General features: G+C 34.1%; 13 non-coding genes across 13 annotated transcripts; all 13 read left to right on the top strand.

Annotated features, from left to right (window-relative positions):
• The first annotated feature begins 828 nt into the window (after positions 1-828).
• TRNAL-CAG (transfer RNA leucine (anticodon CAG)) lies at positions 829-911 on the top strand. The gene has a single exon. It is a non-coding gene; the product is annotated as a tRNA-Leu (tRNA).
• Positions 912-1,808: 897 nt separating this feature from the next.
• On the top strand, positions 1,809-1,881 carry TRNAF-GAA (transfer RNA phenylalanine (anticodon GAA)). The gene has a single exon. It is a non-coding gene; the product is annotated as a tRNA-Phe (tRNA).
• Positions 1,882-2,994: 1,113 nt separating this feature from the next.
• TRNAI-GAU (transfer RNA isoleucine (anticodon GAU)) lies at positions 2,995-3,068 on the top strand. The gene has a single exon. It is a non-coding gene; the product is annotated as a tRNA-Ile (tRNA).
• A 1,046-nt stretch (positions 3,069-4,114) lies between these two features.
• TRNAL-CAG (transfer RNA leucine (anticodon CAG)) lies at positions 4,115-4,197 on the top strand. Its single transcript has one exon. It is a non-coding gene; the product is annotated as a tRNA-Leu (tRNA).
• Positions 4,198-6,403: 2,206 nt separating this feature from the next.
• On the top strand, positions 6,404-6,476 carry TRNAF-GAA (transfer RNA phenylalanine (anticodon GAA)). Its single transcript has one exon. It is a non-coding gene; the product is annotated as a tRNA-Phe (tRNA).
• A 1,045-nt stretch (positions 6,477-7,521) lies between these two features.
• TRNAL-CAG (transfer RNA leucine (anticodon CAG)) lies at positions 7,522-7,604 on the top strand. Its single transcript has one exon. It is a non-coding gene; the product is annotated as a tRNA-Leu (tRNA).
• Positions 7,605-11,907: 4,303 nt separating this feature from the next.
• Positions 11,908-11,980, top strand: TRNAF-GAA (transfer RNA phenylalanine (anticodon GAA)). Its single transcript has one exon. It is a non-coding gene; the product is annotated as a tRNA-Phe (tRNA).
• A 1,045-nt stretch (positions 11,981-13,025) lies between these two features.
• Positions 13,026-13,108, top strand: TRNAL-CAG (transfer RNA leucine (anticodon CAG)). The gene has a single exon. It is a non-coding gene; the product is annotated as a tRNA-Leu (tRNA).
• Positions 13,109-14,005: 897 nt separating this feature from the next.
• On the top strand, positions 14,006-14,078 carry TRNAF-GAA (transfer RNA phenylalanine (anticodon GAA)). Its single transcript has one exon. It is a non-coding gene; the product is annotated as a tRNA-Phe (tRNA).
• Positions 14,079-18,200: 4,122 nt separating this feature from the next.
• On the top strand, positions 18,201-18,273 carry TRNAF-GAA (transfer RNA phenylalanine (anticodon GAA)). The gene has a single exon. It is a non-coding gene; the product is annotated as a tRNA-Phe (tRNA).
• A 1,045-nt stretch (positions 18,274-19,318) lies between these two features.
• TRNAL-CAG (transfer RNA leucine (anticodon CAG)) lies at positions 19,319-19,401 on the top strand. The gene has a single exon. It is a non-coding gene; the product is annotated as a tRNA-Leu (tRNA).
• An 897-nt stretch (positions 19,402-20,298) lies between these two features.
• On the top strand, positions 20,299-20,371 carry TRNAF-GAA (transfer RNA phenylalanine (anticodon GAA)). The gene has a single exon. It is a non-coding gene; the product is annotated as a tRNA-Phe (tRNA).
• A 4,341-nt stretch (positions 20,372-24,712) lies between these two features.
• TRNAL-CAG (transfer RNA leucine (anticodon CAG)) lies at positions 24,713-24,795 on the top strand. Its single transcript has one exon. It is a non-coding gene; the product is annotated as a tRNA-Leu (tRNA).
• Positions 24,796-25,385: the final 590 nt, after the last annotated feature.

The raw sequence follows: 25,385 nt of genomic DNA, 5'->3' as shown, positions 1-25,385 counted from the left end.
GAGGATTTAAAGGGAACCTGATAGCTGATAAAGAAAGCATGTATCAGACACTAGCTGAATGATTTCAACCATGTATATTTGACTATGAAATGCTGTGGTGTATATGAATTCATTGTGAGAAGTAATTTCTAAATGGGGTCACTTTGTGGGGGGTTTCTGCTGTTTTGGTACTTTTGGTCCTCTGCAAATTTTACCTGCAAACTATTCTTGCAAAATCTGCATTCCAAAATCCAAATAGCGCTCTTATTTTCAAAGCCCTGCTGTGTGGCCAAACAGTAGATTCTGAAGAAATATGGTGCATCACCGCATTTTGTGAGAAATCTAACATTTCTAACATCCTAACAAAATAAAAGGAGGTTTGAAAGTGAATGCTGACAAAAAGTACACATATGAAAAATGCTATTTATTTACATTTTTGTGTGGTGCGACAAGTTGGTTTAAGGATATAAGCAGTCAAAGAATAAAAATGACTAATATTTCAAAATTTTAAACAAACTTTAGATATTTTCACAGAAAAAAACTAAAAATATATTGACCTAAATTTACAGTTAATGTAAAGTACAATGTGTCACAAAAAACACTTTCAGAATTATGGGGATATGTAGAAGCATTCCAGAGTTATTACTGCATACAGTGATAAAAGTCATATTTTTTTACAATGGGGCTTGGCCATTTAGCTCAAAATAGGCTTGATAACTAATAGTTTAAACAAATGTATTGAAATAAAAACTGTAATATTACATATTTTAAAATAATTTTCAATGACAATTACTGGTCATATTTCTGCTGACTAACTTGGAAAGAGTTAAGGCACAAAATTCACAAGAAGTCAGGATGGCCGAGCGGTCTAAGGCGCTGCGTTCAGGTCGCAGTCTCTCTTGGAGGCGTGGGTTCAAATCCCACTTCTGACATTACCTTTTCATGAAACTATACAGATTCTCAGTCAATTATTGATTAGATGGGGATCAAACCAAACTTAGCAATGGGCCTTAAAAAACCTGATCCCAAAGTTACCACTACCTGGGAGTCTTTGGGGTGAATCTGAAATTGTCATCTATAAACGGAACTCTAGGACCGTGAAATAGTTTTTATGTGCATATGTTAGCTGTCTTGGCTCTATAAAAATACTGCGGGCGGTCAATGGGGCGGGACTATTTCAACTCTTTGTGTTCTCTTTCCCTATTAGGGCGGAGACTCCACATCCTATGGGGCTGTTCTGGGAGATTTCTATAAACTGAATTGCCGGTAAGTCTAATTTCATATTTGATTACCTCATTGATCAATAGACCATAAAAATACTTAATAAACAAAAGCTTAAAAAGTAGGTAATCATAGTTTTAAAGTCTGAAATGCACATGCGATACTGACATCTAAGTTTCAGCACATTTTGGGACAAATGTTTTCACATTGAAAGTTAACAATCATTAAAATATTTTCTCTAAATTGTTGTCTCCTTTTTTGCTCCAATTATTTGCATTTAATAACAAATAAAACTTGATGTAACATTATGCATGCACATTGTCTTTTATGTGCAACCATCACCTGACTCACAAACACAGGGTTTGAATGAACCTGATGAATGGAGTCAAATTGAAAATGTAAAAAAATCTCTGTCAAAATTGCTGTTTTTTTCTACTCATTCACAAAGAGTTAATGAAAGTTATTAAATATGTACAACAAAATAGCAGGAGTTTCAAATAGAAATCATGCTGCAAAAACCAGTCAAAGCAAAAATAAAAATATCTAGTTTCAGGGGTTTCGCTTGACATTTGCCAAGTGTCTAGCACTCCTAAAGTTGTTTGTGTTTGGCCGAAATAGCTCAGATGGGAGAGCGTTAGACTGAAGATCTAAAGGTCTCTGGTTCGATCCCGGGTTTCGGCAACATCATTTTTCTTGATTCTTTACATTTTAAGGAGAAAATAAACAAAGCACGTGGACTGATTATTTAAAGAAAATGTAAAAGGCCTAAAAATCTTAACTATCTACAGAAAATAAAATGTTAAAAAGATGAGAAATGGGAACTTTTCCATTTGAGCAAATTATTATTTTTTTGTAATTTTTCCTTTGTTTTGTTTATTTCCATTTCACTTAGCTGTAAGAGGATTTAAAGGGAACCTGATAGCTGATAAAGAAAGCATGTATCAGACACTAGCTGAATGATTTCAACCATGTATGTTTGACTATGAAATGCTGTGGTGTATATGAATTCATTGTGAGAAGTAATTTCTAAAATGGGGTCACTTTGGGGGGGTTTCTGCTGTTTTGGTACTTTTGGTACTCTGCAAATTTTACCTGCAAACTATTCTTGCAAAATCTGCATTCCAAAATCCAAATAGCGCTCTTATTTTCAAAGCCCTGCTGTGTGGCCAAACAGTAGATTCTGAAGAAATATGGTGCATCACCGCATTTTGTGAGAAATCTAACATTTCTAACATCCTAACAAAATAAAAGGAGGTTTGAAAGTGAATGCTGACCATAAAAATACTTAATAAACAAAAGCTTAAATAGTAGGTAATCATAGTTTTAAAGTCTGAAATGCACATGCGATACTGACATCTAAGTTTCAGCACATTTTGGGAAAAATGTTTTCACATTGAAAGTTAACAATCATTAAAATATTTTCTCTAAATTGTTGTCTCCTTTTTTGCTCCAATTATTTGCATTTAATAACAAATAAAACTTGATGTAACATTATGCATGCACATTGTCTTTTATGTGCAACCATCACCTGTCTCACAAACACAGGGTTTGAATGAACCTGATGAATGGAGTCAAATTGAAAATGTAAAAAAATCTCTGTCAAAATTGCTGTTTTTTTCTACTCATTCACAAAGAGTTAATGAAAGTTATTAAATATGTACAACAAAATAGCAGGAGTTTCAAATAGAAATCATGCTGCAAAAACCAGTCAAAGCAAAAATAAAAATATCTACTTTCAGGGGTTTCGCTTGACATTTGCCAAGTGTCTAGCACTCGTAAAGTTGTTTTCGTTTGGCCGAAATAGCTCAGATGGGAGAGCGTTAGATTGATAGATCTAAAGGTCCCTGGTTCGATCCTGGGTTTCGGCAACATCATTTTTCTTGATTCTTTACATTTTAAGGAGAAAATAAACAAAGCACGTGGACTGATTATTTAAAGAAAATGTAAAAGGCCTAAAAATCTTAACTATCTACAGAAAATAAAATGTTAAAAAGATGAGAAATGGGAACTTTTCCATTTGAGCAAATTATTATTTTTTTGTAATTTTTCCTTTGTTTTGTTTATTTCCATTTCACTTAGCTGTAAGAGGATTTAAAGGGAACCTGATAGCTGATAAAGAAAGCATGTATCAGACACTAGCTGAATGATTTCAACCATGTATATTTGACTATGAAATGCTGTGGTGTATATGAATTCATTGTGAGAAGTAATTTCTAAAATGGGGTCACTTTGGGGGGGGTTTCTGCTGTTTTGGTACTTTTGGTACTCTGCAAATTTTACCTGCAAACTATTCTTGCAAAATCTGCATTCCAAAATCCAAATAGCGCTCTTATTTTCAAAGCCCTGCTGTGTGGCCAAACAGTAGATTCTGAAGAAATATGGTGCATCACCGCATTTTGTGAGAAATCTAACATTTCTAACATCCTAACAAAATAAAAGGAGGTTTGAAAGTGAATGCTGACAAAAAGTACACATATGAAAAATGCTATTTATTTACATTTTTGTGTGGTGCGACAAGTTGGTTTAAGGATATAAGCAGTCAAAGAATAACAATGACTAATATTTCAAAATTTTAAACAAACTTTAGATATTTTCACAGAAAAAAACTAAAAATATATTGACCTAAATTTACAGTTAATGTAAAGTACAATGTGTCACAAAAAACACTTTCAGAATTACGGGGATATGTAGAAGCATTCCAGAGTTATTACTGCATACAGTGATAAAAGTCATATTTTTTTAAAATGGGGCTTGGCCATTTAGCTCAAAATGGGCTTGATAACTAATAGTTTAAACAAATGTATTGAAATAAAAACTGTAATATTAAATATTTGAAAATAATTTTCAATGACAATTACTGGTCATATTTCTGCTGACTAACTTGGAAAGAGTTAAGGCACAGAATCCAGAAGAAGTCAGGATGGCTGAGCGGTCTAAGGCGCTGCGTTCAGGTCGCAGTCTCTCTTGGAGTCGTGGGTTCAAATCCCACTTCTGACATCACCTTTTCATGAAGCTATACAGATTCTCAGTCAATTATTGATTAGATGGGGATCAAACCAAACTTAGCAATGGGCCTTAAAAAACCTGATCCCAAAGTTACCACTACCTGGGAGTCTTTGGGGTGAATCTGAAATTGTCGTCTATAAACGGAACTCTAGGACCGTGAAATAGTTTTTATGTGCATATGTTAGCTGTCTTGGCACTATAAAAATACTGCGGGCGGTCAATGGGGCGGGACTATTTCAACTCTTTGTGTTCTCTTTCCCTATTAGGGCGGAGACTCCACATCCTATGGGGCTGTTCTGGGAGATTTCTATAAACTGAATTGCCGGTAAGTCTAATTTCATATTTGATTACCTCATTCATCAATAGACCATAAAAATACTTAATAAACAAAAGCTTAAAAAGTAGGTAATCATAGTTTTAAAGTCTGAAATGCACATGCGATACTGACATCTAAGTTTCAGCACATTTTGGGACAAATGTTTTCACATTGAAAGTTAACAATCATTAAAATATTTTCTAAAATGGGGTCACTTTGGGGGGGTTTCTGCTGTTTTGGTACTTTTGGTACTCTGCAAATTTTACCTGCAAACTATTCTTGCAAAATCTGCATTCCAAAATCCAAATAGCGCTCTTATTTTCAAAGCCCTGCTGTGTGGCCAAACAGTAGATTCTGAAGAAATATGGTGCATCACCGCATTTTGTGAGAAATCTAACATTTCTAACATCCTAACAAAATAAAAGGAGGTTTGAAAGTGAATGCTGACAAAAAGTACACATATGAAAAATGCTATTTATTTACATTTTTGTGTGGTGCGACAAGTTGGTTTAAGGATATAAGCAGTCAAAGAATAAAAATGACTAATATTTCAAAATTTTAAACAAACTTTAGATATTTTCACAGAAAAAAACTAAAAATATATTGACCTAAATTTACAGTTAATGTAAAGTACAATGTGTCACAAAAAACACTTTCAGAATTATGGGGATATGTAGAAGCATTCCAGAGTTATTACTGCATACAGTGATAAAAGTCATATTTTTTTACAATGGGGCTTGGCCATTTAGCTCAAAATAGGCTTGATAACTAATAATTTAAACAAATGTATTGAAATAAAAACTGTAATATTACATATTTTAAAATAATTTTCAATGACAATTACTGGTCATATTTCTGCTGACTAACTTGGAAAGAGTTAAGGCACAGAATTCACAAGAAGTCAGGATGGCCGAGCGGTCTAAGGCGCTGCGTTCACGTCAGAAGAGAGACTTGGAGGCGTGGGTTCAAATCCCACTTCTGACATCACCTTTTCATGAAACTATACAGATTCTCAGTCAATTATTGATTAGATGGGGATCAAACCAAACTTAGCAATGAGCCTTAAAAAACCTGATCCCAAAGTTACCACCACCTGGGAGTCTTTGGGGTGAATCTGAAATTGTCGTCTATAAACGGAACTCTAGGACCGTGAAATAGTTTTTATGTGCATATGTTAGCTGTCTTGGCACTATAAAAATACTGCGGGCGGTCAACGGGACGGGACTATTTCAACTCTTTGTGTTCTCTTTCCCTATTAGGGCAGAGACTCCACATCCTATGGGGCTGTTCTGGGAGATTTCTATAAACTGAATTGCCGGTAAGTCTAATTTCATATTTGATTACCTCATTCATCAATAGACCATAAAAATACTTAATAAACAAAAGCTTAAAAAGTAGGTAATCATAGTTTTAAAGTCTGAAATGCACATGCGATACTGACATCTAAGTTTCAGCACATTTTGGGACAAATGTTTTCACATTGAAAGTTAACAATCATTAAAATATTTTCTCTAAATTGTTGTCTCCTTTTTTGCTCCAATTATTTGCATTTAATAACAAATAAAACTTGATGTAACATTATGCATGCACATTGTCTTTTATGTGCAACCATCACCTGTCTCACAAACACAGGGTTTGAATGAACCTGATGAATGGAGTCAAATTGAAAATGTAAAAAAATCTCTGTCAAAATTGCTGTTTTTTTCTACTCATTCACAAAGAGTTAATGAAAGTTATTAAATATGTACAACAAAATAGCAGGAGTTTCAAATAGAAATCATGCTGCAAAAACCAGTCAAAGCAAAAATAAAAATATCTACTTTCAGGGGTTTCGCTTGACATTTGCCAAGTGTCTAGCACTCCTAAGGTTGTTTGTGTTTGGCCGAAATAGCTCAGATGGGAGAGCGTTAGACTGAAGATCTAAAGGTCCCTGGTTCGATCTCGGGTTTCGGCAACATCATTTTTCTTGATTCTTTACATTTTAAGGAGAAAATAAACAAAGCACGTGGACTGATTATTTAAAGAAAATGTAAAAGGCCTAAAAATCTTAACTATCTACAGAAAATAAAATGTTAAAAAGATGAGAAATGGGAACTTTTCCATTTGAGCAAATTATTATTTTTTTGTAATTTTTCCTCTGTTTTGTTTATTTCCATTTCACTTAGCTGTAAGAGGATTTAAAGGAAACCTGATAGCTGATAAAGAAAGCATGTATCAGACACTAGCTGAATGATTTCAACCATGTATATTTGACTATGAAATGCTGTGGTGTATATGAATTCATTGTGAGAAGTAATTTCTAAATGGGGTCACTTTGTGGGGGGTTTCTGCTGTTTTGGTACTTTTGGTACTCTGCAAATTTTACCTGCAAACTATTCTTGCAAAATCTGCATTCCAAAATCCAAATAGCGCTCTTATTTTCAAAGCCCTGCTGTGTGGCCAAACAGTAGATTCTGAAGAAATATGGTGCATCACCGCATTTTGTGAGAAATCTAACATTTCTAACATCCTAACAAAATAAAAGGAGGTTTGAAAGTGAATGCTGACAAAAAGTACACATATGAAAAATGCTATTTATTTACATTTTTGTGTGGTGCGACAAGTTGGTTTAAGGATATAAGCAGTCAAAGAATAAAAATGACTAATATTTCAAAATTTTAAACAAACTTTAGATATTTTCACAGAAAAAAACTAAAAATATATTGACCTAAATTTACAGTTAATGTAAAGTACAATGTGTCACAAAAAACACTTTCAGAATTATGGGGATATGTAGAAGCATTCCAGAGTTATTACTGCATACAGTGATAAAAGTCATATTTTTTTACAATGGGGCTTGGCCATTTAGCTCAAAATAGGCTTGATAACTAATAGTTTAAACAAATGTATTGAAATAAAAACTGTAATATTACATATTTTAAAATAATTTTCAATGACAATTACTGGTCATATTTCTGCTGACTAACTTGGAAAGAGTTAAGGCACAAAATTCACAAGAAGTCAGGATGGCCGAGCGGTCTAAGGCGCTGCGTTCAGGTCGCAGTCTCTCTTGGAGGCGTGGGTTCAAATCCCACTTCTGACATTACCTTTTCATGAAACTATACAGATTCTCAGTCAATTATTGATTAGATGGGGATCAAACCAAACTTAGCAATGGGCCTTAAAAAACCTGATCCCAAAGTTACCACTACCTGGGAGTCTTTGGGGTGAATCTGAAATTGTCATCTATAAACGGAACTCTAGGACCGTGAAATAGTTTTTATGTGCATATGTTAGCTGTCTTGGCTCTATAAAAATACTGCGGGCGGTCAATGGGGCGGGACTATTTCAACTCTTTGTGTTCTCTTTCCCTATTAGGGCGGAGACTCCACATCCTATGGGGCTGTTCTGGGAGATTTCTATAAACTGAATTGCCGGTAAGTCTAATTTCATATTTGATTACCTCATTGATCAATAGACCATAAAAATACTTAATAAACAAAAGCTTAAAAAGTAGGTAATCATAGTTTTAAAGTCTGAAATGCACATGCGATACTGACATCTAAGTTTCAGCACATTTTGGGACAAATGTTTTCACATTGAAAGTTAACAATCATTAAAATATTTTCTCTAAATTGTTGTCTCCTTTTTTGCTCCAATTATTTGCATTTAATAACAAATAAAACTTGATGTAACATTATGCATGCACATTGTCTTTTATGTGCAACCATCACCTGACTCACAAACACAGGGTTTGAATGAACCTGATGAATGGAGTCAAATTGAAAATGTAAAAAAATCTCTGTCAAAATTGCTGTTTTTTTCTACTCATTCACAAAGAGTTAATGAAAGTTATTAAATATGTACAACAAAATAGCAGGAGTTTCAAATAGAAATCATGCTGCAAAAACCAGTCAAAGCAAAAATAAAAATATCTAGTTTCAGGGGTTTCGCTTGACATTTGCCAAGTGTCTAGCACTCCTAAAGTTGTTTGTGTTTGGCCGAAATAGCTCAGATGGGAGAGCGTTAGACTGAACATCTAAAGGTCCCATGTTCGATCCCGGGTTTCGGCAACATCATTTTTCTTGATTCTTTACATTTTAAGGAGAAAATAAACAAAGCACGTGGACTGATTATTTAAAGAAAATGTAAAAGGCCTAAAAATCTTAACTATCTACAGAAAATAAAATGTTAAAAAGATGAGAAATGGGAACTTTTCCATTTGAGCAAATTATTATTTTTTTGTAATTTTTCCTCTGTTTTGTTTATTTCCATTTCACTTAGCTGTAAGAGGATTTAAAGGAAACCTGATAGTTGATAAAGAAAGCATGTATCAGACACTAGCTGAATGATTTCAACCATGTATATTTGACTATGAAATGCTGTGGTGTATATGAATTCATTGTGAGAAGTAATTTCTAAATGGGGTCACTTTGGGGGGGTTTCTGCTGTTTTGGTACTTTTGGTACTCTGCAAATTTTACCTGCAAACTATTCTTGCAAAATCTGCATTCCAAAATCCAAATAGCGCTCTTATTTTCAAAGCCCTGCTGTGTGGCCAAACAGTAGATTCTGAAGAAATATGGTGCATCACCGCATTTTGTGAGAAATCTAACATTTCTAACATCCTAACAAAATAAAAGGAGGTTTGAAAGTGAATGCTGACAAAAAGTACACATATGAAAAATGCTATTTATTTACATTTTTGTGTGGTGCGACAAGTTGGTTTAAGGATATAAGCAGTCAAAGAATAAAAATGACTAATATTTCAAAATTTTAAACAAACTTTAGATATTTTCACAGAAAAAAACTAAAAATATATTGACCTAAATTTACAGTTAATGTAAAGTACAATGTGTCACAAAAAACACTTTCAGAATTATGGGGATATGTAGAAGCATTCCAGTGTTATTACTGCATACAGTGATACAAGTCATATTTTTTTACAATGGGGCTTGGCCATTTAGCTCAAAATAGGCTTGATAACTAATAGTTTAAACAAATGTATTGAAATAAAAACTGTAATATTAAATATTTTAAAATAATTTTCAATGACAATTACTGGTCATATTTCTGCTGACTAACTTGGAAAGAGTTAAGGCACAGAATCCACAAAAAGTCAGGATGGCTGAGCAGTCTAAGGCGCTGCGTTCAGGTCGCAGTCTCTCTTGGAGGCGTGGGTTCAAATCCCACTTCTGACATTACCTTTTCATGAAACTATACAGATTCTCAGTCAATTATTGATTAGATGGGGATCAAACCAAACTTAGCAAAGGCCTTAAAAAACCTGATCCCAAAGTTACCACTACCTTGGGAGTCTTTGGGGTGAATCTGAAATTGTCATCTATAAACGGAACTCTAGGACCGTGAAATAGTTTTTATGTGCATATGTTAGCTGTCTTGGCTCTATAAAAATACTGCGGGCGGTCAATGGGGCGGGACTATTTCAAGTTTTTGTGTTCTCTTTCCCTATTAGGGCGGAGACTCCACATCCTATGGGGCTGTTCTGGGAGATTTCTATAAACTGAATTGCCGGTAAGTCTAATTTCATATTTGATTACCTCATTCATCAATAGACCATAAAAATACTTAATAAACAAAAGCTTAAAAAGTAGGTAATCATAGTTTTAAAGTCTGAAATGCACATGCGATACTGACATCTAAGTTTCAGCACATTTTGGGACAAATGTTTTCACATTGAAAGTTAACAATCATTAAAATATTTTCTAAAATGGGGTCACTTTGGGGGGGTTTCTGCTGTTTTGGTACTTTTGGTACTCTGCAAATTTTACCTGCAAACTATTCTTGCAAAATCTGCATTCCAAAATCCAAATAGCGCTCTTATTTTCAAAGCCCTGCTGTGTGGCCAAACAGTAGATTCTGAAGAAATATGGTGCATCACCGCATTTTGTGAGAAATCTAACATTTCTAACATCCTAACAAAATAAAAGGAGGTTTGAAAGTGAATGCTGACAAAAAGTACACATATGAAAAATGCTATTTATTTACATTTTTGTGTGGTGCGACAAGTTGGTTTAAGGATATAAGCAGTCAAAGAATAAAAATGACTAATATTTCAAAATTTTAAACAAACTTTAGATATTTTCACAGAAAAAAACTAAAAATATATTGACCTAAATTTACAGTTAATGTAAAGTACAATGTGTCACAAAAAACACTTTCAGAATTATGGGGATATGTAGAAGCATTCCAGAGTTATTACTGCATACAGTGATAAAAGTCATATTTTTTTACAATGGGGCTTGGCCATTTAGCTCAAAATAGGCTTGATAACTAATAATTTAAACAAATGTATTGAAATAAAAACTGTAATATTACATATTTTAAAATAATTTTCAATGACAATTACTGGTCATATTTCTGCTGACTAACTTGGAAAGAGTTAAGGCACAGAATTCACAAGAAGTCAGGATGGCCGAGCGGTCTAAGGCGCTGCGTTCACGTCAGAAGAGAGACTTGGAGGCGTGGGTTCAAATCCCACTTCTGACATCACCTTTTCATGAAACTATACAGATTCTCAGTCAATTATTGATTAGATGGGGATCAAACCAAACTTAGCAATGAGCCTTAAAAAACCTGATCCCAAAGTTACCACCACCTGGGAGTCTTTGGGGTGAATCTGAAATTGTCGTCTATAAACGGAACTCTAGGACCGTGAAATAGTTTTTATGTGCATATGTTAGCTGTCTTGGCACTATAAAAATACTGCGGGCGGTCAACGGGACGGGACTATTTCAACTCTTTGTGTTCTCTTTCCCTATTAGGGCAGAGACTCCACATCCTATGGGGCTGTTCTGGGAGATTTCTATAAACTGAATTGCCGGTAAGTCTAATTTCATATTTGATTACCTCATTCATCAATAGACCATAAAAATACTTAATAAACAAAAGCTTAAAAAGTAGGTAATCATAGTTTTAAAGTCTGAAATGCACATGCGATACTGACATCTAAGTTTCAGCACATTTTGGGACAAATGTTTTCACATTGAAAGTTAACAATCATTAAAATATTTTCTCTAAATTGTTGTCTCCTTTTTTGCTCCAATTATTTGCATTTAATAACAAATAAAACTTGATGTAACATTATGCATGCACATTGTCTTTTATGTGCAACCATCACCTGTCTCACAAACACAGGGTTTGAATGAACCTGATGAATGGAGTCAAATTGAAAATGTAAAAAAATCTCTGTCAAAATTGCTGTTTTTTTCTACTCATTCACAAAGAGTTAATGAAAGTTATTAAATATGTACAACAAAATAGCAGGAGTTTCAAATAGAAATCATGCTGCAAAAACCAGTCAAAGCAAAAATAAAAATATCTACTTTCAGGGGTTTCGCTTGACATTTGCCAAGTGTCTAGCACTCCTAAGGTTGTTTGTGTTTGGCCGAAATAGCTCAGATGGGAGAGCGTTAGACTGAAGATCTAAAGGTCCCTGGTTCGATCTCGGGTTTCGGCAACATCATTTTTCTTGATTCTTTACATTTTAAGGAGAAAATAAACAAAGCACGTGGACTGATTATTTAAAGAAAATGTAAAAGGCCTAAAAATCTTAACTATCTACAGAAAATAAAATGTTAAAAAGATGAGAAATGGGAACTTTTCCATTTGAGCAAATTATTATTTTTTTGTAATTTTTCCTCTGTTTTGTTTATTTCCATTTCACTTAGCTGTAAGAGGATTTAAAGGAAACCTGATAGCTGATAAAGAAAGCATGTATCAGACACTAGCTGAATGATTTCAACCATGTATATTTGACTATGAAATGCTGTGGTGTATATGAATTCATTGTGAGAAGTAATTTCTAAATGGGGTCACTTTGTGGGGGGTTTCTGCTGTTTTGGTACTTTTGGTACTCTGCAAATTTTACCTGCAAACTATTCTTGCAAAATCTGCATTCCAAAATCCAAATAGCGCTCTTATTTTCAAAGCCCTGCTGTGTGGCCAAACAGTAGATTCTGAAGAAATATGGTGCATCACCGCATTTTGTGAGAAATCTAACATTTCTAACATCCTAACAAAATAAAAGGAGGTTTGAAAGTGAATGCTGACAAAAAGTACACATATGAAAAATGCTATTTATTTACATTTTTGTGTGGTGCGACAAGTTGGTTTAAGGATATAAGCAGTCAAAGAATAAAAATGACTAATATTTCAAAATTTTAAACAAACTTTAGATATTTTCACAGAAAAAAACTAAAAATATATTGACCTAAATTTACAGTTAATGTAAAGTACAATGTGTCACAAAAAACACTTTCAGAATTATGGGGATATGTAGAAGCATTCCAGAGTTATTACTGCATACAGTGATAAAAGTCATATTTTTTTACAATGGGGCTTGGCCATTTAGCTCAAAATAGGCTTGATAACTAATAGTTTAAACAAATGTATTGAAATAAAAACTGTAATATTACATATTTTAAAATAATTTTCAATGACAATTACTGGTCATATTTCTGCTGACTAACTTGGAAAGAGTTAAGGCACAAAATTCACAAGAAGTCAGGATGGCCGAGCGGTCTAAGGCGCTGCGTTCAGGTCGCAGTCTCTCTTGGAGGCGTGGGTTCAAATCCCACTTCTGACATTACCTTTTCATGAAACTATACAGATTCTCAGTCAATTATTGATTAGATGGGGATCAAACCAAACTTAGCAATGGGCCTTAAAAAACCTGATCCCAAAGTTACCACTACCTGGGAGTCTTTGGGGTGAATCTGAAATTGTCATCTATAAACGGAACTCTAGGACCGTGAAATAGTTTTTATGTGCATATGTTAGCTGTCTTGGCTCTATAAAAATACTGCGGGCGGTCAATGGGGCGGGACTATTTCAACTCTTTGTGTTCTCTTTCCCTATTAGGGCGGAGACTCCACATCCTATGGGGCTGTTCTGGGAGATTTCTATAAACTGAATTGCCGGTAAGTCTAATTTCATATTTGATTACCTCATTGATCAATAGACCATAAAAATACTTAATAAACAAAAGCTTAAAAAGTAGGTAATCATAGTTTTAAAGTCTGAAATGCACATGCGATACTGACATCTAAGTTTCAGCACATTTTGGGACAAATGTTTTCACATTGAAAGTTAACAATCATTAAAATATTTTCTCTAAATTGTTGTCTCCTTTTTTGCTCCAATTATTTGCATTTAATAACAAATAAAACTTGATGTAACATTATGCATGCACATTGTCTTTTATGTGCAACCATCACCTGACTCACAAACACAGGGTTTGAATGAACCTGATGAATGGAGTCAAATTGAAAATGTAAAAAAATCTCTGTCAAAATTGCTGTTTTTTTCTACTCATTCACAAAGAGTTAATGAAAGTTATTAAATATGTACAACAAAATAGCAGGAGTTTCAAATAGAAATCATGCTGCAAAAACCAGTCAAAGCAAAAATAAAAATATCTAGTTTCAGGGGTTTCGCTTGACATTTGCCAAGTGTCTAGCACTCCTAAAGTTGTTTGTGTTTGGCCGAAATAGCTCAGATGGGAGAGCGTTAGACTGAAGATCTAAAGGTCCCTGGTTCGATCCCGGGTTTCGGCAACATCATTTTTCTTGATTCTTTACATTTTAAGGAGAAAATAAACAAAGCACGTGGACTGATTATTTAAAGAAAATGTAAAAGGCCTAAAAATCTTAACTATCTACAGAAAATAAAATGTTAAAAAGATGAGAAATGGGAACTTTTCCATTTGAGCAAATTATTATTTTTTTGTAATTTTTCCTCTGTTTTGTTTATTTCCATTTCACTTAGCTGTAAGAGGATTTAAAGGAAACCTGATAGTTGATAAAGAAAGCATGTATCAGACACTAGCTGAATGATTTCAACCATGTATATTTGACTATGAAATGCTGTGGTGTATATGAATTCATTGTGAGAAGTAATTTCTAAATGGGGTCAGTTTGGGGGGGTTTCTGCTGTTTTGGTACTTTTGGTACTCTGCAAATTTTACCTGCAAACTATTCTTGCAAAATCTGCATTCCAAAATCCAAATAGCGCTCTTATTTTCAAAGCCCTGCTGTGTGGCCAAACAGTAGATTCTGAAGAAATATGGTGCATCACCGCATTTTGTGAGAAATCTAACATTTCTAACATCCTAACAAAATAAAAGGAGGTTTGAAAGTGAATGCTGACAAAAAGTACACATATGAAAAATGCTATTTATTTACATTTTTGTGTGGTGCGACAAGTTGGTTTAAGGATATAAGCAGTCAAAGAATAAAAATGACTAATATTTCAAAATTTTAAACAAACTTTAGATATTTTCACAGAAAAAAACTAAAAATATATTGACCTAAATTTACAGTTAATGTAAAGTACAATGTGTCACAAAAAACACTTTCAGAATTATGGGGATATGTAGAAGCATTCCAGTGTTATTACTGCATACAGTGATACAAGTCATATTTTTTTACAATGGGGCTTGGCCATTTAGCTCAAAATAGGCTTGATAACTAATAGTTTAAACAAATGTATTGAAATAAAAACTGTAATATTAAATATTTTAAAATAATTTTCAATGACAATTACTGGTCATATTTCTGCTGACTAACTTGGAAAGAGTTAAGGCACAGAATCCACAAAAAGTCAGGATGGCTGAGCAGTCTAAGGCGCTGCGTTCAGGTCGCAGTCTCTCTTGGAGGCGTGGGTTCAAATCCCACTTCTGACATTACCTTTTCATGAAACTATACAGATTCTCAGTCAATTATTGATTAGATGGGGATCAAACCAAACTTAGCAAAGGCCTTAAAAAACCTGATCCCAAAGTTACCACTACCTTGGGAGTCTTTGGGGTGAATCTGAAATTGTCATCTATAAACGGAACTCTAGGACCGTGAAATAGTTTTTATGTGCATATGTTAGCTGTCTTGGCTCTATAAAAATACTGCGGGCGGTCAATGGGGCGGGACTATTTCAAGTTTTTGTGTTCTCTTTCCCTATTAGGGCGGAGACTCCACATCCTATGGGGCTGTTCTGGGAGATTTCTATAAACTGAATTGCCGGTAAGTCTAATTTCATATTTGATTACCTCATTCATCAATAGACCATAAAAATACTTAATAAACAAAAGCTTAAAAAGTAGGTAATCATAGTTTTAAAGTCTGAAATGCACATGCGATACTGACATCTAAGTTTCAGCACATTTTGGGACAAATGTTTTCACATTGAAAGTTAACAATCATTAAAATATTTTCTCCAAATTGTTGTCTCCTTTTTTGCTCCAATTATTTGCATTTAATAACAAATAAAACTTGATGTAACATTATGCATGCACATTGTCTTTTATGTGCAACCATCACCTGTCTCACAAACACAGGGTTTGAATGAACCTGATGAATGGAGTCAAATTGAAAATGTAAAAAAATCTCTGTCAAAATTGCTGTTTTTTTCTACTCATTCACAAAGAGTTAATGAAAGTTATTAGATATGTACAACAAAATAGCAGGAGTTTCAAATAGAAATCATGCTGCAAAAACCAGTCAAAGCAAAAATAAAAATATCTACTTTCAGGGGTTTCGCTTGACATTTGCCAAGTGTCTAGCACTCCTAAAGTTGTTTGTGTTTGGCCGAAATAGCTCAGATGGGAGAGCGTTAGACTGAAGATCTAAAGGTTCCTGGTTCGATCCCGTGTTTCGGCAACATCATTTTTCTTGATTCTTTACATTTTAAGGAGAAAATAAACAAAGCACGTGGACTGATTATTTAAAGAAAATGTAAAAGGCCTAAAAATCTTAACTATCTACAGAAAATAAAATGTTAAAAAGATGAGAAATGGGAACTTTTCCATTTGAGCAAATTATTATTTTTTTGTAATTTTTCCTCTGTTTTGTTTATTTCCATTTCACTTAGCTGTAAGAGGATTTAAAGGAAACCTGATAGCTGATAAAGAAAGCATGTATCAGACACTAGCTGAATGATTTCAACCATGTATATTTGACTATGAAATGCTGTGGTGTATATGAATTCATTGTGAGAAGTAATTTCTAAATGGGGTCACTTTGGGGGGGTTTCTGCTGTTTTGGTACTTTTGGTACTCTGCAAATTTTACCTACAAACTATTCTTGCAAAATCTGCATTCCAAAATCCAAATAGCGCTCTTATTTTCAAAGCCCTGCTGTGTGGCCAAACAGTAGATTCTGAAGAAATATGGTGCATCACCGCATTTTGTGAGAAATCTAACATTTCTAACATCCTAACAAAATAAAAGGAGGTTTGAAAGTGAATGCTGACAAAAAGTACACATATGAAAAATGCTATTTATTTACATTTTTGTGTGGTGCGACAAGTTGGTTTAAGGATATAAGCAGTCAAAGAATAAAAATGACTAATATTTCAAAATTTTAAACAAACTTTAGATATTTTCACAGAAAAAAACTAAAAATATATTGACCTAAATTTACAGTTAATGTAAAGTACAATGTGTCACAAAAAACACTTTCAGAATTATGGGGATATGTAGAAGCATTCCAGAGTTATTACTGCATACAGTGATAAAAGTCATATTTTTTTACAATGGGGCTTGGCCATTTAGCTCAAAATAGGCTTGATAACTAATAATTTAAACAAATGTATTGAAATAAAAACTGTAATATTACATATTTTAAAATAATTTTCAATGACAATTACTGGTCATATTTCTGCTGACTAACTTGGAAAGAGTTAAGGCACAGAATTCACAAGAAGTCAGGATGGCCGAGCGGTCTAAGGCGCTGCGTTCACGTCAGAAGAGAGACTTGGAGGCGTGGGTTCAAATCCCACTTCTGACATCACCTTTTCATGAAACTATACAGATTCTCAGTCAATTATTGATTAGATGGGGATCAAACCAAACTTAGCAATGAGCCTTAAAAAACCTGATCCCAAAGTTACCACCACCTGGGAGTCTTTGGGGTGAATCTGAAATTGTCGTCTATAAACGGAACTCTAGGACCGTGAAATAGTTTTTATGTGCATATGTTAGCTGTCTTGGCACTATAAAAATACTGCGGGCGGTCAACGGGACGGGACTATTTCAACTCTTTGTGTTCTCTTTCCCTATTAGGGCAGAGACTCCACATCCTATGGGGCTGTTCTGGGAGATTTCTATAAACTGAATTGCCGGTAAGTCTAATTTCATATTTGATTACCTCATTCATCAATAGACCATAAAAATACTTAATAAACAAAAGCTTAAAAAGTAGGTAATCATAGTTTTAAAGTCTGAAATGCACATGCGATACTGACATCTAAGTTTCAGCACATTTTGGGACAAATGTTTTCACATTGAAAGTTAACAATCATTAAAATATTTTCTCTAAATTGTTGTCTCCTTTTTTGCTCCAATTATTTGCATTTAATAACAAATAAAACTTGATGTAACATTATGCATGCACATTGTCTTTTATGTGCAACCATCACCTGTCTCACAAACACAGGGTTTGAATGAACCTGATGAATGGAGTCAAATTGAAAATGTAAAAAAATCTCTGTCAAAATTGCTGTTTTTTTCTACTCATTCACAAAGAGTTAATGAAAGTTATTAAATATGTACAACAAAATAGCAGGAGTTTCAAATAGAAATCATGCTGCAAAAACCAGTCAAAGCAAAAATAAAAATATCTACTTTCAGGGGTTTCGCTTGACATTTGCCAAGTGTCTAGCACTCCTAAGGTTGTTTGTGTTTGGCCGAAATAGCTCAGATGGGAGAGCGTTAGACTGAAGATCTAAAGGTCCCTGGTTCGATCTCGGGTTTCGGCAACATCATTTTTCTTGATTCTTTACATTTTAAGGAGAAAATAAACAAAGCACGTGGACTGATTATTTAAAGAAAATGTAAAAGGCCTAAAAATCTTAACTATCTACAGAAAATAAAATGTTAAAAAGATGAGAAATGGGAACTTTTCCATTTGAGCAAATTATTATTTTTTTGTAATTTTTCCTCTGTTTTGTTTATTTCCATTTCACTTAGCTGTAAGAGGATTTAAAGGAAACCTGATAGCTGATAAAGAAAGCATGTATCAGACACTAGCTGAATGATTTCAACCATGTATATTTGACTATGAAATGCTGTGGTGTATATGAATTCATTGTGAGAAGTAATTTCTAAATGGGGTCACTTTGTGGGGGGTTTCTGCTGTTTTGGTACTTTTGGTACTCTGCAAATTTTACCTGCAAACTATTCTTGCAAAATCTGCATTCCAAAATCCAAATAGCGCTCTTATTTTCAAAGCCCTGCTGTGTGGCCAAACAGTAGATTCTGAAGAAATATGGTGCATCACCGCATTTTGTGAGAAATCTAACATTTCTAACATCCTAACAAAATAAAAGGAGGTTTGAAAGTGAATGCTGACAAAAAGTACACATATGAAAAATGCTATTTATTTACATTTTTGTGTGGTGCGACAAGTTGGTTTAAGGATATAAGCAGTCAAAGAATAAAAATGACTAATATTTCAAAATTTTAAACAAACTTTAGATATTTTCACAGAAAAAAACTAAAAATATATTGACCTAAATTTACAGTTAATGTAAAGTACAATGTGTCACAAAAAACACTTTCAGAATTATGGGGATATGTAGAAGCATTCCAGAGTTATTACTGCATACAGTGATAAAAGTCATATTTTTTTACAATGGGGCTTGGCCATTTAGCTCAAAATAGGCTTGATAACTAATAGTTTAAACAAATGTATTGAAATAAAAACTGTAATATTACATATTTTAAAATAATTTTCAATGACAATTACTGGTCATATTTCTGCTGACTAACTTGGAAAGAGTTAAGGCACAAAATTCACAAGAAGTCAGGATGGCCGAGCGGTCTAAGGCGCTGCGTTCAGGTCGCAGTCTCTCTTGGAGGCGTGGGTTCAAATCCCACTTCTGACATTACCTTTTCATGAAACTATACAGATTCTCAGTCAATTATTGATTAGATGGGGATCAAACCAAACTTAGCAATGGGCCTTAAAAAACCTGATCCCAAAGTTACCACTACCTGGGAGTCTTTGGGGTGAATCTGAAATTGTCATCTATAAACGGAACTCTAGGACCGTGAAATAGTTTTTATGTGCATATGTTAGCTGTCTTGGCTCTATAAAAATACTGCGGGCGGTCAATGGGGCGGGACTATTTCAACTCTTTGTGTTCTCTTTCCCTATTAGGGCGGAGACTCCACATCCTATGGGGCTGTTCTGGGAGATTTCTATAAACTGAATTGCCGGTAAGTCTAATTTCATATTTGATTACCTCATTGATCAATAGACCATAAAAATACTTAATAAACAAAAGCTTAAAAAGTAGGTAATCATAGTTTTAAAGTCTGAAATGCACATGCGATACTGACATCTAAGTTTCAGCACATTTTGGGACAAATGTTTTCACATTGAAAGTTAACAATCATTAAAATATTTTCTCTAAATTGTTGTCTCCTTTTTTGCTCCAATTATTTGCATTTAATAACAAATAAAACTTGATGTAACATTATGCATGCACATTGTCTTTTATGTGCAACCATCACCTGACTCACAAACACAGGGTTTGAATGAACCTGATGAATGGAGTCAAATTGAAAATGTAAAAAAATCTCTGTCAAAATTGCTGTTTTTTTCTACTCATTCACAAAGAGTTAATGAAAGTTATTAAATATGTACAACAAAATAGCAGGAGTTTCAAATAGAAATCATGCTGCAAAAACCAGTCAAAGCAAAAATAAAAATATCTAGTTTCAGGGGTTTCGCTTGACATTTGCCAAGTGTCTAGCACTCCTAAAGTTGTTTGTGTTTGGCCGAAATAGCTCAGATGGGAGAGCGTTAGACTGAAGATCTAAAGGTCCCTGGTTCGATCCCGGGTTTCGGCAACATCATTTTTCTTGATTCTTTACATTTTAAGGAGAAAATAAACAAAGCACGTGGACTGATTATTTAAAGAAAATGTAAAAGGCCTAAAAATCTTAACTATCTACAGAAAATAAAATGTTAAAAAGATGAGAAATGGGAACTTTTCCATTTGAGCAAATTATTATTTTTTTGTAATTTTTCCTCTGTTTTGTTTATTTCCATTTCACTTAGCTGTAAGAGGATTTAAAGGAAACCTGATAGTTGATAAAGAAAGCATGTATCAGACACTAGCTGAATGATTTCAACCATGTATATTTGACTATGAAATGCTGTGGTGTATATGAATTCATTGTGAGAAGTAATTTCTAAATGGGGTCACTTTGGGGGGGTTTCTGCTGTTTTGGTACTTTTGGTACTCTGCAAATTTTACCTGCAAACTATTCTTGCAAAATCTGCATTCCAAAATCCAAATAGCGCTCTTATTTTCAAAGCCCTGCTGTGTGGCCAAACAGTAGATTCTGAAGAAATATGGTGCATCACCGCATTTTGTGAGAAATCTAACATTTCTAACATCCTAACAAAATAAAAGGAGGTTTGAAAGTGAATGCTGACAAAAAGTACACATATGAAAAATGCTATTTATTTACATTTTTGTGTGGTGCGACAAGTTGGTTTAAGGATATAAGCAGTCAAAGAATAAAAATGACTAATATTTCAAAATTTTAAACAAACTTTAGATATTTTCACAGAAAAAAACTAAAAATATATTGACCTAAATTTACAGTTAATGTAAAGTACAATGTGTCACAAAAAACACTTTCAGAATTATGGGGATATGTAGAAGCATTCCAGTGTTATTACTGCATACAGTGATACAAGTCATATTTTTTTACAATGGGGCTTGGCCATTTAGCTCAAAATAGGCTTGATAACTAATAGTTTAAACAAATGTATTGAAATAAAAACTGTAATATTAAATATTTTAAAATAATTTTCAATGACAATTACTGGTCATATTTCTGCTGACTAACTTGGAAAGAGTTAAGGCACAGAATCCACAAAAAGTCAGGATGGCTGAGCAGTCTAAGGCGCTGCGTTCAGGTCGCAGTCTCTCTTGGAGGCGTGGGTTCAAATCCCACTTCTGACATTACCTTTTCATGAAACTACACAGATTCTCAGTCAATTATTGATTAGATGGGGATCAAACCAAACTTAGCAAAGGCCTTAAAAAACCTGATCCCAAAGTTACCACTACCTTGGGAGTCTTTGGGGTGAATCTGAAATTGTCATCTATAAACGGAACTCTAGGACCGTGAAATAGTTTTTATGTGCATATGTTAGCTGTCTTGGCTCTATAAAAATACTGCGGGCGGTCAATGGGGCGGGACTATTTCAAGTTTTTGTGTTCTCTTTCCCTATTAGGGCGGAGACTCCACATCCTATGGGGCTGTTCTGGGAGATTTCTATAAACTGAATTGCCGGTAAGTCTAATTTCATATTTGATTACCTCATTCATCAATAGACCATAAAAATACTTAATAAACAAAAGCTTAAAAAGTAGGTAATCATAGTTTTAAAGTCTGAAATGCACATGCGATACTGACATCTAAGTTTCAGCACATTTTGGGACAAATGTTTTCACATTGAAAGTTAACAATCATTAAAATATTTTCTCCAAATTGTTGTCTCCTTTTTTGCTCCAATTATTTGCATTTAATAACAAATAAAACTTGATGTAACATTATGCATGCACATTGTCTTTTATGTGCAACCATCACCTGTCTCACAAACACAGGGTTTGAATGAACCTGATGAATGGAGTCAAATTGAAAATGTAAAAAAATCTCTGTCAAAATTGCTGTTTTTTTCTACTCATTCACAAAGAGTTAATGAAAGTTATTAGATATGTACAACAAAATAGCAGGAGTTTCAAATAGAAATCATGCTGCAAAAACCAGTCAAAGCAAAAATAAAAATATCTACTTTCAGGGGTTTCGCTTGACATTTGCCAAGTGTCTAGCACTCCTAAAGTTGTTTGTGTTTGGCCGAAATAGCTCAGATGGGAGAGCGTTAGACTGAAGATCTAAAGGTTCCTGGTTCGATCCCGTGTTTCGGCAACATCATTTTTCTTGATTCTTTACATTTTAAGGAGAAAATAAACAAAGCACGTGGACTGATTATTTAAAGAAAATGTAAAAGGCCTAAAAATCTTAACTATCTACAGAAAATAAAATGTTAAAAAGATGAGAAATGGGAACTTTTCCATTTGAGCAAATTATTATTTTTTTGTAATTTTTCCTCTGTTTTGTTTATTTCCATTTCACTTAGCTGTAAGAGGATTTAAAGGAAACCTGATAGCTGATAAAGAAAGCATGTATCAGACACTAGCTGAATGATTTCAACCATGTATATTTGACTATGAAATGCTGTGGTGTATATGAATTCATTGTGAGAAGTAATTTCTAAATGGGGTCACTTTGGGGGGGTTTCTGCTGTTTTGGTACTTTTGGTACTCTGCAAATTTTACCTACAAACTATTCTTGCAAAATCTGCATTCCAAAATCCAAATAGCGCTCTTATTTTCAAAGCCCTGCTGTGTGGCCAAACAGTAGATTCTGAAGAAATATGGTGCATCACCGCATTTTGTGAGAAATCTAACATTTCTAACATCCTAACAAAATAAAAGGAGGTTTGAAAGTGAATGCTGACAAAAAGTACACATATGAAAAATGCTATTTATTTACATTTTTGTGTGGTGCGACAAGTTGGTTTAAGGATATAAGCAGTCAAAGAATAAAAATGACTAATATTTCAAAATTTTAAACAAACTTTAGATATTTTCACAGAAAAAAACTAAAAATATATTGACCTAAATTTACAGTTAATGTAAAGTACAATGTGTCACAAAAAAACACTTTCAGAATTACGGGGATATGTAGACATCCACATGGAAAGAAATAGAACCGGAGGATAGAAGCCGCGCAGACCACAATAAAGGTAACAGAGTTACACACACACTCTGTTTATTAGCCTACGCGTTTCGTGGCAAACAGGCCACTTCATCAGGGCATCAAGATTCATCAGTAAAACCAGGTATATATACCCACGAATACAATCAAAAAAACACAAAACATGTATAAACCCCACCCTCTTACGACATCACTTCTGGTGGGAACACCCACTTTAGATCAAAAATTTGTAAATACACCCATAATATTGGATACAAAACATTAAAATACATTGAAACACAATGATCGATCTTTAAAACCGTATATATTCATCAATAAATAATAAAAACAAATGTAAACATTTCTGGTATCCAGATAAACCAGGATTAGAACTCACGCTGGAAGAAACCTAAAAACTATCCTCCAGAGATTAAACCTCCGTCTTATACCACTAAACCACCAAGTGGTCTAAGGTGAGGGCAACTATTTATCTTGATTCACCAGTTTAACCCATTCAAAACACTTAAAATATCATATATTGACCCATAGCAAAGGAAACCAAGGGCCAATATGAGATAACTGACACTACATAGCGTGTCTGTAGTGTACTTCAATATCAATAGGATTAATTGGAACAAGAATCACATGAAATGAAAGAAGTAGGGGGGAGGGTAAATTCCCATATACTCTATTTCAACGGTTCATTCAGGAATTGAACCCATTTGATCTAGAGGTCTACAAACACTGCAAAGAAATGAGCAGCACCCTAGACCAGTCAGCCACCTGGATTCATGGAAAATGGGGGCCACTATAGTCAATAGTCTCTCGCCACATCGTCACACGGAGGAACTTCAACCATCAAAAAAATCCATCACAGAGGAATGTCAATGTGATGAAAATTCATGATATTACATATTGGTTTCTAGAAGAGGTCACTTACCTCATTCAATCCACCAGGGCTTAAAGTGCCCAACTTAAATATCCAATATGTTTCTTTTTTAGCCATTTCTTTCCATGTGGATCCATACTGTTTGCCGGGAGCCTGCTGCGACCATACGTGCTTATCCAAGGGAGTTGTGACTTATCACAACCAGACCAGGTGAGTCTGTTTTGTGGGGGTCCAGGTGATTGCGATACCTGAAGGTATTACTCTATGTGCGCTTCTTTTTCTTGTTTTTGGGGATATGTAGAAGCATTCCAGAGTTATTACTGCATACAGTGATAAAAGTCATATTTTTTTAAAATGGGGCTTGGCCATTTAGCTCAAAATAGGCTTGATAACTAATAGTTTAAACAAATGTATTGAAATAAAAACTGTAATATTAAATATTTTAAAATAATTTTCAATGACAATTACTGGTCATATTTCTGCTGACTAACTTGGAAAGAGTTAAGGCACAGAATCCACAAGAAGTCAGGATGGCCGAGCGGTCTAAGGCGCTGCGTTCAGGTCGCAGTCTCTCTTGGAGGCGTGGGTTCAAATCCCACTTCTGACATTACCTTTTCATGAAACTATACAGATTCTCAGTCAATTATTGATTAGATGGGGATCAAACCAAACTTAGCAATGGGCCTTAAAAACCTGATCCCAAAGTTACCACTACCTGGGAGTCTTTGGGGTGAATCTGAAATTGTCATCTATAAACGGAACTCTAGGACCATGAAATAGTTTTTATGTGCATATGTTAGCTGTCTTGGCTCTATAAAAATACTGCGGGCGGTCAATGGGGCGGGACTATTTCAACTCTTTGTGTTCTCTTTCCCTATTAGGGTGGAGACTCCACATCCTATGGGGCTGTTCTGGGAGATTTCTATAAACTGAATTGCCGGTAAGTCTAATTTCATATTTGATTACCTCATTCATCAATAGACCATAAAAATACTTAATAAACAAAAGCTTAAAAAGTAGGTAATCATAGTTTTAAAGTCTGAAATGCACATGCGATACTGACATCTAAGTTTCAGAACATTTTGGGACAAATCTTTTCACATTGAAAGTTAACAATCATTAAAATATTTTCTCCAAATTGTTGTCTCCTTTTTTGCTCCAATTATTTGCATTTAATAACAAATAAAACTTGATGTA

This window comes from Ranitomeya variabilis, chromosome 4 (genome assembly GCF_051348905.1).
Source record: "Ranitomeya variabilis isolate aRanVar5 chromosome 4, aRanVar5.hap1, whole genome shotgun sequence".
In the NCBI taxonomy this organism is placed as follows: domain Eukaryota; kingdom Metazoa; phylum Chordata; class Amphibia; order Anura; family Dendrobatidae; genus Ranitomeya; species Ranitomeya variabilis.
The sequence above is the reverse complement of the archived record's forward strand: the minus strand, read 5'-3'. Positions and strand labels throughout refer to the sequence as shown.